Below are 12334 nucleotides of genomic sequence, written 5' to 3'. Positions count from 1 at the left end.
GGGAGAGATGGAGAGAGGGAGAGATGGAGAGAGAGATGGAGGGATATAAGGACAGATGGAGGGAGAGATGGAGGGAGGGACAGATGGAGGGAGAGATGGAGGGAGGGAGAGATGGAGGGTGGGACAGAGGGAGGGATATAAAGAGGGAGGTAGAGATGGATAGGGATGGATGGATGGATGGATGGATGGATAGGGATGGATGGATAGGTAGGGATGGATGGATAGGGATGGATGGATAGGGATGGATGGATAGGGAGGGATGGATGGATAGGGATGGATAGGTAGGGATGGATAGGTAGGGATGGATGGATAGGGATGGATAGGTAGGGATGGATAGGTAGGGATGGATAGGTAGGAATGGATGGATAGGTAGGGATGGATAGGTAGGAATGGATGGATAGGTAGGGATGGATAGGTAGGGATGGATGGATAGGGATGGATGGATAGGGAGGGATGGATAGGTAGGGATGGATAGGTAGGGATGGATGGATAGGGATGGATAGGTAGGGATGGATGGATAGGGATGGATAGGTAGGGATGGATAGGTAGGAATGGATGGATAAGTAGGGATGGATAGGTAGGAATGGATGGATAGGTAGGGATGGATAGGTAGGGATGGATAGGTAGGTATGGATGGATGGATAGGTAGGGATGGATGGATAGGTAGGGATGGATGGATAGGTAGGTATGGATGGATAGGTAGGTATGGATGGATAGGTAAGGAGGGATAGGGAGGGATGGATAGGTAGGGATGGATGGATAGGTAGGGATGGATAGGTAGGGATGGATAGGTAGGGATGGATAGGTAGGGATGGATGGATAGGTAGGGATGGGGATGGATAGGGATAGGTAGGGGGATGGATGGATGGATAGATAGGGTAGGGATGGAAGGGAGGGATGGATAGGTAGGGATGTATGGATGGATATAGGGATGGATGGATAGGTAGGGATGGATAGGGATGTATAGGGAGGATGGATGGATAGGTAGGGATGGATGGATATAGGGATGGATGGATAGGTAGGGGGATGGATGGATGGATAGGTAGGGATGGATAGGTAGGGATGGATAGGTAGGGATGGATAGGTAGGGATGGATAGGGATGGATGGATAGGTAGGGATGGATAGGTAGGGATGGATAGGTAGGGATGGATGGATAGGTAGGGATGGGGATAGGGATGGATAGGTAGGGATGGATATGGAGGGAGGGATGGATAGGTAGGGATGGATAGGTAGGGGATGGGGTAGGGATGGATAGGTAGGGATGGATAGGTAGGGATGGATAGGTAGGGATGGGATGGATGGGGTAGGGATGGATGGATAGGTAGGGATGGATGGATAGGTAGGGATGGATGGATAGGTAGGGGATGGGTATATAGGGATGGATAGGTAGGGATGGATGGATAGGGATGGATAGGTAGGGATGGATAGGTAGGGAGGGTAGGGATGGGATAGGTAGGGATGGATAGGATGGATGGAGGTAGGGATGGATGGATGTATAGGTAGGGATGGATAGGTAGGGATGGATAGGGAGGGATGGATAGGTAGGGATGGATAGGTAGGGATGGATGGATAGGTAGGGATGGATGGATAGGTAGGGATGGATAGGTAGGAGGGATGGATGGATAGGTAGGGATGGATAGGTAGGGATGGATAGGGTGGAGGGATGGATAGGTAGGGATGGATGGATAGGTAGGGGGATGGATAGGTAGGGATGGATAGATAGGGATGGATGGATAGGGAGGGATGGATAGGTAGGGATGGATAGGTAGGGATGGTAGGTAGGATGGATAGGAGGGATGGATAGGTAGGGATGGATGGATAGGGATGGATAGGATGGATGGATAGGTATGGATGGATAGGTAGGGATGTATAGGTAGGGATGGATAGGTAGGGATGGATAGGTAGGGATGGATATAGGGGATGGATATAGGTAGGGATGGATAGATAGGGATGGATGGATAGGTGTATAGGTAGGGAGGTAGGGATGTATAGGAGGGATGGATAGGTAGGGATGGATGGATAGGGGGATGGATGGATGGATGGATAGGTAGGGATGGATAGGAGGGATGGATAGGTAGGGATGGATGGATGTATAGGTAGGGATGGATAGGTAGGGATGGATGGATGTATAGGTAGGGATGGATAGGTAGGGATGGATGGAGAGGTAGGGATGGATGGATAGGTAGGGATGGATAGGTAGGGATGGATGTATAGGTAGGGATGGATGTATAGGTAGGGATGGATAGGTAGGTATGGATGTATAGGTAGGGATGGATAGGTAGGGATGGATGGATAGGTAGGGATGGATAGGTAGGGATGGATGGATAGGTAGGGATGGATAGGTAGGGATGGATGGATAGGTAGGGATGGATGGATGTATAGGTAGGGATGGATAGGTAGGGATGGATGGATGGATAGGTAGGGATGGATGGATAGGTAGGGATGGATAGGTAGGGATGGATGGATAGGTAGGGATGGATGGATGTATAGGTAGGGATGGATAGGTAGGGATGGATGGATGGATAGGTAGGGATGGATGGATAGGTAGGGATGGATAGGTAGGGATGGATGGATGGATAGGTAGGGAGGGATGGATAGGTAGGGATGGATAGGTAGGGATGGATAGATAGGGATGGATAGGTAGGGATGTATAGGTAGGGATGGATAGGTAGGGATGGATAGGTAGGGATGGATAGGTAGGGATGGATAGGTAGGGATGGATAGGTAGGGATGGATAGGTAGGGATGTATAGGGAGGGGATGGATAGGTAGGGATGGATAGGTAGGGATGGATGGATAGGTAGGGATGGATAGGTAGGGATGGATAGGTAGGGATGGATAGGGAGGGATGGATAGGTAGGGATGGATAGGGAGGGATGGATAGGTAGGGATGGATAGGTAGGGATGGATAGGTAGGGATGGATGGATAGGTAGGGATGGATAGGTAGGGATGGATGGATAGGTAGGGATGGATAGGTAGGGATGGATAGGTAGGGATGTATAGGAAGGGATGGATGGATAGGTAGGGATGGATAGGTAGGGATGGATAGGTAGGGATGGATATGTAGGGATGGATGGATAGGTAGGGATGGATAGGTAGGAATGGATAGGTAGGGATGGATAGGTAGGGATGTATAGGGAGGGATGTATGGATAGGTAGGGATGGATGTATAGGTAGGGGGATAGGTATGGATGGATAGGTAGGGATGGATGGATGTATAGGTAGGGATGGATAGGTAGGAATGGATAGATAGGGATGGATAGGTAGGGATGGATAGGTAGGGATGGATAGGTAGGGATGGATAGGTAGGGATGTATAGGGAGGGATGTATAGGGAGGGATGGATAGGTAGGGATGTATAGGGAGGGATGGATAGGTAGGGATGTATAGGTAGGGATGGATAGGTAGGGATGGATATAGGGAGGGATGTATAGGGAGGGATGGATAGGTAGGGATGTATAGGGAGGGATGTATAGGGAGGGATGGATAGGTAGGGATGTATAGGTAGGGATGGATAGGGAGGGATGGATAGGTAGGGATGTATAGGGAGGGATGTATAGGGAGGGATGGATAGGTAGGGATGTATAGGTAGGGATGGATAGGTATATTTCCGTTACAAAATGTTTTTATACGGTGTACTAATGAATGCTCTTCCAAACACAACTGTCAGTGACCAATCCTCACCACTAGGGGTCCTCAGCTGCTTACAGAGATCAAGAGATGGAGTCTGGCTTCAACACAACATGACATACCGAACACACTTCCTCCTGAAGCACATTTCAAAGCAATGGATTGGGTTTAGTGGGTTTCTTATTACCAGTCATTTTCCTTTCAACAGTTTGGAAGAAAGGTGAGATTATTGGGATGTACTCTCTACCTCTCTAGATGTCAGTGACCAGTATTCACCACTAGGGGTCCTCAGTGATTTATCTACAGAAAACAGTTCAGGGAATGACTGGCTTTAATAACATTACATATATATATATTTATTTTTATTTATTTAACCCTTTATTTAACCAGGCAAGTCAGCTAAGAACAAATTCTTATTTACGATGATGGCCTTCCCCCCGGCCGACACTGTTATGTGCCGTCCTATGGGACTCCCAATCACGGCCGGATGTGATACAGCCTGGAATCGAACCAGGGTCTGTAGCGACGCCTCTAGCACTGAGATGCAGTGCCTTAGACCACTCTGGAGCTTATAGGCTACTTGGGAGCCCACTCCCACTCGGGAGCCCACTACCACTCTGGAGCCCACTACCACTCTGGAGCCCACTACCACTCGGGAGCCCACTACCACTCGGGAGCCCACTCCGGAGCCCACTACCACTCGGGAGCCCACTCCCACTCCCACTCGGGAGCCCACTCCCACTCGGGAGCCCACTCCCACTCCCACTCGGGAGCCCACTCACACTCGGGAGCCCACTCGGGAGCGCAGCGGTCTAAGGCACATACTGAATGTTGACACCGGATATGACAAGACAAAACATGCTAAAGCGTGCTGGCACGTACGCACGTGGACACGCACACGGAGGCAATTAATGCTTCCCTTGCCCCTGCTCTCAACCTGCCTGGCTCGTAATTTATGACAAAGATTATACCACCTCTGTCCTTTATCACCTGCTAGGAGAGGGAGAAGGATCACACAGAGAGAGAGAACAGATCAGAGGGAGAGAGAGAGGGAAGAAAAAGAGGGGATTCAGAAGGAAATTGGAGCTTCTGGAGGGATTTCTCCTAAAACCTGCAAACACAAGACAATATCCTGCTGTTCTGTCCAAAGATACCTGCACTCGTCCTCTCGAGGCCGTTTGAATTCCTTGCTGAAGTTACACTGGTGAAATGGAGGACGAATACAGCACAATTACACCTAACAATACGGACTAGGTCTCTCGCTCTCCCTCTCTGAGGACACCTGCCACACAATGTAAGAGAACAAGTAGAATCTTTTCCTCTGTTCTTTCCCTCCTCCTCCTCCTCTCTGATTCTGGGTGAATCTCCCACAGTCTGAAAACAAACCAGCAAAATGTAAATCTCTGCCTTCTTTTCTCTTTCCACCTGCAGTCTCCTCTCCTCTCTCTTTGTCTTCTAGCTGCAGTTCACCGTTTCCCTCTCTCTCCCTAGTCAACATGACACCGTTTCCCTCTCTCCTTAGTTAACATGACACCGTTTCCCTCTCTCTCCCTAGTTAACATGACACCGTTTCCCTCTCTACCTGGTTAACATGACACCGTTTCCCTCTCTCCTTAGTTAACATGACACCGTTTCCCTCTCTCTCCCTAGTTAACATGACACCGTTTCCCTCTCTACCTGGTTAACATGACACCGTTTCCCTCTCTCCTTAGTTAACATGACACCGTTTCCCTCTCTCCTTAGTTAACATGACACCGTTTCCCTCTCTCTCCCTAGTTAACATGACACCGTTTCCCTCTCTACCTGGTTAACATGACACCGTTTCCCTCTCTCCTTAGTTAACATGACACCGTTTCCCTCTCTCTCACTAGTTAACATGACCGTTTCCCTCTCTACCTGGTTTCCTCTCTACCTGGTTAACATGACACCGTTTCCCTCTCTCCTTAGTTAACATGACACCGTTTCCCTCTCTCCCTAGTTAACATGACACCGTTTCCCTCTCTCCCTAGTTAACATGACACAGTTTCCCTCTCTCTCCTTAGTTAACATGACACCGTTTCCCTCTCTCTCCCTGGTTAACATGACACCGTTTCCCTCTCTCCTTAGTTAACATGACACCGTTTCCCTCTCTCTCACTAGTTAACATGACACCGTTTCCCTCTCTCCCTAGTTAACATGACACCGTTTCCCTCTCTCCCTAGTTAACATGACACCGTTTCCCTCTCTCCCTAGTTAACATGACACAGTTTCCCTCTCTCTCCTTAGTTAACATGACACCGTTTCCCTCTCTCTCCCTGGTTAACATGACACCGTTTCCCTCTCTCTCCTTAGTTAACATGACACCGTTTCCCTCTCTCTCCCTAGTTAACATTACACCGTTTCACTCTCTCTCCCTAGTTAAGATGACACCGTTACCCTCTCTACCTGGTTAACATGACACCGTTTCCCTCTCTCTCCCTAGTTAACATGACACCGTTTCCCTCTCTCCCTAGTTAACATGACACCGTTTCCCTCTCTCCCTAGTTAACATGACACCGTTTCCCTCTCTCCCTAGTTAACATGACACCGTTTCCCTCTCTCCCTAGTTAACATTACACCGTTTCACTCTCTCTCCCTAGTTAACATGACACCGTTTCCCTCTCTCTCCTTAGTTAACATGACACCGTTTCCCTCTCTCCCTAGTTAACATGACACCGTTTCCCTCTCTCTCCCTAGTTAACATGACACCGTTTCCCTCTCTCTCCCTAGTTAACATGACACTGTTTCCCTCTCTCTCCCTAGTTAACATGACACCGTTTCCCTCTCTCTCCCTAGTTAACATGACACCGTTTCCCTCTCTCTCCCTAGTTAACATGACACCGTTTCCCTCTCTACCTGGTTAACATGACACCGTTTCCCTCTCTCCTTAGTTAACATGACACCGTTTCCCTCTCTCCTTAGTTAACATGACACCGTTTCCCTCTCTCCTTAGTTAACATGACACCGTTTCCCTCTCTCTCCCTAGTTAACATGACACCGTTTCCCTCTCTACCTGGTTAACATGACACCGTTTCCCTCTCTCCTTAGTTAACATGACACCGTTTCCCTCTCTCCTTAGTTAACATGACACCGTTTCCCTCTCTCCCTAGTTAACATGACACCGTTTCCCTCTCTCTCCCTAGTTAACATGACACCGTTTCCCTCTCTCTCCCTAGTTAACATGACACTGTTTCCCTCTCTCTCCCTAGTTAACATGACACCGTTTCCCTCTCTCTCCCTAGTTAACATGACACCGTTTCCCTCTCTCTCCCTAGTTAACATGACACCGTTTCCCTCTCTACCTGGTTAACATGACACCGTTTCCCTCTCTCCTTAGTTAACATGACACCGTTTCCCTCTCTCCTTAGTTAACATGACACCGTTTCCCTCTCTCTCCCTAGTTAACATGACACCGTTTCCCTCTCTACCTGGTTAACATGACACCGTTTCCCTCTCTCCTTAGTTAACATGACACCGTTTCCCTCTCTCCTTAGTTAACATGACACCGTTTCCCTCTCTCTCCTTAGTCAACATGACACCGTTTCCCTCTCTCTCCCTAGTTAACATGACACCGTTTCCCTCTCTCTCCCTAGTTAACATGACACCGTTTCCCTCTCTCCCTAGTTAACATGACACCGTTTCCCTCTCTCTCCCTAGTTAACATGACACCGTTTCCCTCTCTCCTTAGTTAACATGACACCGTTTCCCTCTCTCTCCCTAGTTAACATGACACCGTTTCCCTCTCTACCTGGTTAACATGACACCGTTTCCCTCTCTCCTTAGTTAACATGACACCGTTTCCCTCTCTCCCTAGTTAACATGACACCGTTTCCCTCTCGCTCCCTAGTTAACATGACACCGTTTCACTCTCTCTCCCTAGTTAACATGACACCGTTTCCCTCTCTCCTTAGTTAACATGACACCGTTTCCCTCTCTCCTTAGTTAACATGACACCGTTTCACTCTCTCTCCCTAGTTAACATGACACCGTTTCCCTCTCTCCTTAGTTAACATGACACCGTTTCCCTCTCTCCTTAGTTAACATGACACCGTTTCCCTCTCTCTCCTTAGTCAACATGACACCGTTTCCCTCTCTCTCCTTAGTCAACATGACACCGTTTCCCTCTCTCTCCTAGTTAACATGACACCGTTTCCTCTCTCTCCCTAGTTAACATGACACCGTTTCCCTCTCTCCCTAGTTAACATGACACCGTTTCCCTCTCTCTCCCTAGTTAACATGACACCGTTTCCCTCTCTCTCCCTAGTTAACATGACACCGTTTCCCTCTCTCCTTAGTTAACATGACACCGTTTCCCTCTCTCTCCCTAGTTAACATGACACCGTTTCCCTCTCTACCTGGTTAACATGACACCGTTTCCCTCTCTCCTTAGTTAACATGACACCGTTTCCCTCTCTCCCTAGTTAACATGACACCGTTTCCCTCTCTCTCCCTAGATAACATGACACCGTTTCCCTCTCTCTCCCTAGTTAATATGACACCGTTTCCCTCTCTCTCCCTAGTTAATATGACACCGTTTCCCTCTCTCTACCTGGTTAACATGACACCGTTTCCCTCTCTCCTTAGTTAACATGACACCGTTTCCCTCTCTCCCTAGTTAACATGACACCGTTTCCCTCTCTCTCCCTAGATAACATGACACCGTTTCCCTCTCTCTCCCTAGTTAATATGACACCGTTTCCCTCTCTCTCCCTAGTTAACATGACACCGTTTCACTCTCTCTCCTTAGTTAACATGACACCGTTTCCCTCTCTCCTTAGTTAACATGACACCGTTTCCCTCTCTCCTTAGTTAACATGACACCGTTTCCCTCTCTCTCCCTGGTTAACATGACACCGTTTCCCTCTCTCCCTAGTTAACATGACACCGTTTCCCTCTCTCCCTAGTTAACATGACACCGTTTCCCTCTCTCCCTAGTTAACATGACACCGTTTCCCTCTCTCTCCTTAGTTAACATGACACCGTTTCCCTCTCTCTCCCTGGTTAACATGACACCGTTTCCCTCTCTCTCCTTAGTTAACATGACACCGTTTCCCTCTCTCTCCCTAGTTAACATGACACCGTTTCCCTCTCTCTCCCTAGTCAACATGACACCGTTTCCCTCTCTCTCCCTAGTTAACATGACACCGTTTCACTCTCTCTCCTTAGTTAACATGACACCGTTTCCCTCTCTCCTTAGTTAACATGACAGTTTCCCTCTCTCTCCCTAGTTAACATGACACCGTTTCCCTCTCTCTCCCTAGTTAACATGACACCGTTTCCCTCTCTCCCTAGTTAACATGACACCGTTTCCCTCTCTCCCTAGTTAACATGACACCGTTTCCCTCTCTCTCCCTAGTTAACATGACACCGTTTCCCTCTCTCTCCCTAGTTAACATGACACCGTTTCACTCTCTCTCCCTAGTTAACATGACACCGTTTCCCTCTCTCCTTAGTTAACATGACACCGTTTCCCTCTCTCCTTAGTTAACATGATACCGTTTCCCTCTCTCCTTAGTTAACATGACACCTTTTCCCTCTCTCCTTAGTTAACATGACACCGTTTCACTCTCTCTCCCTAGTTAACATGACACCGTTTCCCTCTCTCCTTAGTTAACATGACACCGTTTCCCTCTCTCCTTAGTTAACATGACACCGTTTCACTCTCTCTCCCTAGTTAACATGACACCGTTTCCCTCTCTCCTTAGTTAACATGACACCGTTTCCCTCTCTCCTTAGTTAACATGACACCGTTTCCCTCTCTCTCCTTAGTCAACATGACACCGTTTCCCTCTCTCTCCTTAGTCAACATGACACCGTTTCCCTCTCTCTCCCTAGTTAACATGACACCGTTTCCCTCTCTCTCCCTAGTTAACATGACACCGTTTCCCTCTCTCCCTAGTTAACATGACACCGTTTCCCTCTCTCTCCCTAGTTAACATGACACCGTTTCCCTCTCTCTCCCTAGTTAACATGACACCGTTTCCCTCTCTCCTTAGTTAACATGACACCGTTTCCCTCTCTCTCCCTAGTTAACATGACACCGTTTCCCTCTCTACCTGGTTAACATGACACCGTTTCCCTCTCTCCTTAGTTAACATGACACCGTTTCCCTCTCTCCCTAGTTAACATGACACCGTTTCCCTCTCTCTCCCTAGTTAATATGACACCGTTTCCCTCTCTCTCCCTAGTTAACATGACACCGTTTCACTCTCTCTCCTTAGTTAACATGACACCGTTTCCCTCTCTCCTTAGTTAACATGACACAGTTTCCCTCTCTCTCCCTAGTTAACATGACACCGTTTCCCTCTCTCTCCCTAGTTAACATGACACCGTTTCCCTCTCTACCTGGTTAACATGACACCGTTTCCCTCTCTCTCCTTAGTTAACATGACACCGTTTCACTCTCTCTCCCTAGTTAACATGACACCGTTTCCCTCTCTCCTTAGTTAACATGACACCGTTTCCCTCTCTCCTTAGTTAACATGACACCGTTTCCCTCTCTCCTTAGTTAACATGACACCGTTTCCCTCTCTCCCTAGTTAACATGACACCGTTTCCCTCTCTCTCCCTAGTTAATATGACACCGTTTCCCTCTCTCTCCCTAGTTAACATGACACCGTTTCACTCTCTCTCCTTAGTTAACATGACACCGTTTCCCTCTCTCCTTAGTTAACATGACACAGTTTCCCTCTCTCTCCCTAGTTAACATGACACCGTTTCCCTCTCTCTCCCTAGTTAACATGACACCGTTTCCCTCTCTACCTGGTTAACATGACACCGTTTCCCTCTCTCTCCTTAGTTAACATGACACCGTTTCACTCTCTCTCCCTAGTTAACATGACACCGTTTCCCTCTCTCCTTAGTTAACATGACACCGTTTCCCTCTCTCCTTAGTTAACATGACACCGTTTCCCTCTCTCTCCTTAGTCAACATGACACCGTTTCCCTCTCTCTCCTTAGTCAACATGACACCGTTTCCCTCTCTCTCCCTAGTTAACATGACACCGTTTCCCTCTCTCTCCCTAGTTAACATGACACCGTTTCCCTCTCTCCCTAGTTAACATGACACCGTTTCCCTCTCTCTCCCTAGTTAACATGACACCGTTTCCCTCTCTCTCCCTAGTTAACATGACACCGTTTCCCTCTCTCCTTAGTTAACATGACACCGTTTCCCTCTCTCTCCCTAGTTAACATGACACCGTTTCCCTCTCTACCTGGTTAACATGACACCGTTTCCCTCTCTCCTTAGTTAACATGACACCGTTTCCCTCTCTCCCTAGTTAACATGACACCGTTTCCCTCTCTCTCCCTAGTTAACATGACACCGTTTCCCTCTCTCTCCCTAGTTAATATGACACCGTTTCCCTCTCTCTCCCTAGTTAACATGACACCGTTTCACTCTCTCTCCTTAGTTAACATGACACCGTTTCCCTCTCTCCTTAGTTAACATGACACAGTTTCCCTCTCTCTCCCTAGTTAACATGACACCGTTTCCCTCTCTCTCCCTAGTTAACATGACACCGTTTCCCTCTCTACCTGGTTAACATGACACCGTTTCCCTCTCTCTCCTTAGTTAACATGACACCGTTTCCCTCTCTCTCCCTGGTTAACATGACACCGTTTCCCTCTCTCACTAGTTAACATGACACCGTTTCCCTCTCTCCCTAGTTAACATGACACCGTTTCCCTCTCTCCCTAGTTAACATGACACCGTTTCCCTCTCTCTCCTTAGTTAACATGACACCGTTTCCCTCTCTCTCCCTGGTTAACATGACACCGTTTCCCTCTCTCTCCTTAGTTAACATGACACCGTTTCCCTCTCTCTCCCTAGTTAACATTACACCGTTTCACTCTCTCTCCCTAGTTAAGATGACACCGTTTCCCTCTCTACCTGGTTAACATGACACCGTTTCCCTCTCTCTCCCTAGTTAACATGACACCGTTTCCCTCTCTCCCTAGTTAACATGACACCGTTTCCCTCTCTCCCTAGTTAACATGACACCGTTTCCCTCTCTCCCTAGTTAACATGACACCGTTTCCCTCTCTCCCTAGTTAACATTACACCGTTTCACTCTCTCTCCCTAGTTAACATGACACCGTTTCCCTCTCTCTCCTTAGTTAACATGACACCGTTTCCCTCTCTCCCTAGTTAACATGACACCATTTCCCTCTCTCTCCCTAGTTAACATGACACCGTTTCCCTCTCTCTCCCTAGTCAACATGACACCGTTTCCCTCTCTCTCCCTAGTTAACATGACACCGTTTCCCTCTCTCTCCCTAGTTAACATGACACCGTTTCCCTCTCTCTCCCTAGTTAACATGACACCGTTCCCCTCTCTCTCCCTAGTTAACATGACACCGTTTCTCCTCTCTCTCCCTAGTTAACATGACACCGTTTCCCTCTCTCTCCCTAGTTAACATGGCACCGTTTCCCTCTCTCTCCCTAGTTAACATGACACCGTTTCCCTCTCTCCTTAGTTAACATGACACCGTTTCCCTCTCTCTCCTTAGTCAACATGACACCGTTTCCCTCTCTCTCCCTAGTTAACATGACACCGTTTCCCTCTCTCTCCCTAGTTAACATGACACCGTTTCCCTCTCTCCCTAGTTAACATGACACCGTTTCCCTCTCTCTCCCTAGTTAACATGACACCGTTTCCCTCTCTCCTTAGTTAACATGACACCG

At 48.1% G+C, this 12334-nt stretch overlaps 1 protein-coding gene across 1 annotated transcript in view; it reads right to left on the bottom strand.

Moving 5' to 3' along the window:
- gbe1a (glucan (1,4-alpha-), branching enzyme 1a) overlaps nucleotides 1-12334 on the bottom strand; it is a 183974-nt gene that overhangs the window by 13939 nt on the left and 157701 nt on the right. The window lies entirely within an intron of this gene.

The sequence above is a fragment of the Oncorhynchus nerka genome, linkage group LG19 (assembly GCF_034236695.1).
Source record: "Oncorhynchus nerka isolate Pitt River linkage group LG19, Oner_Uvic_2.0, whole genome shotgun sequence".
NCBI lineage: Eukaryota > Metazoa > Chordata > Actinopteri > Salmoniformes > Salmonidae > Oncorhynchus > Oncorhynchus nerka.
Note: the sequence above shows the minus strand (reverse complement) of the source record. Positions and strands in the feature narration are given on the sequence as shown.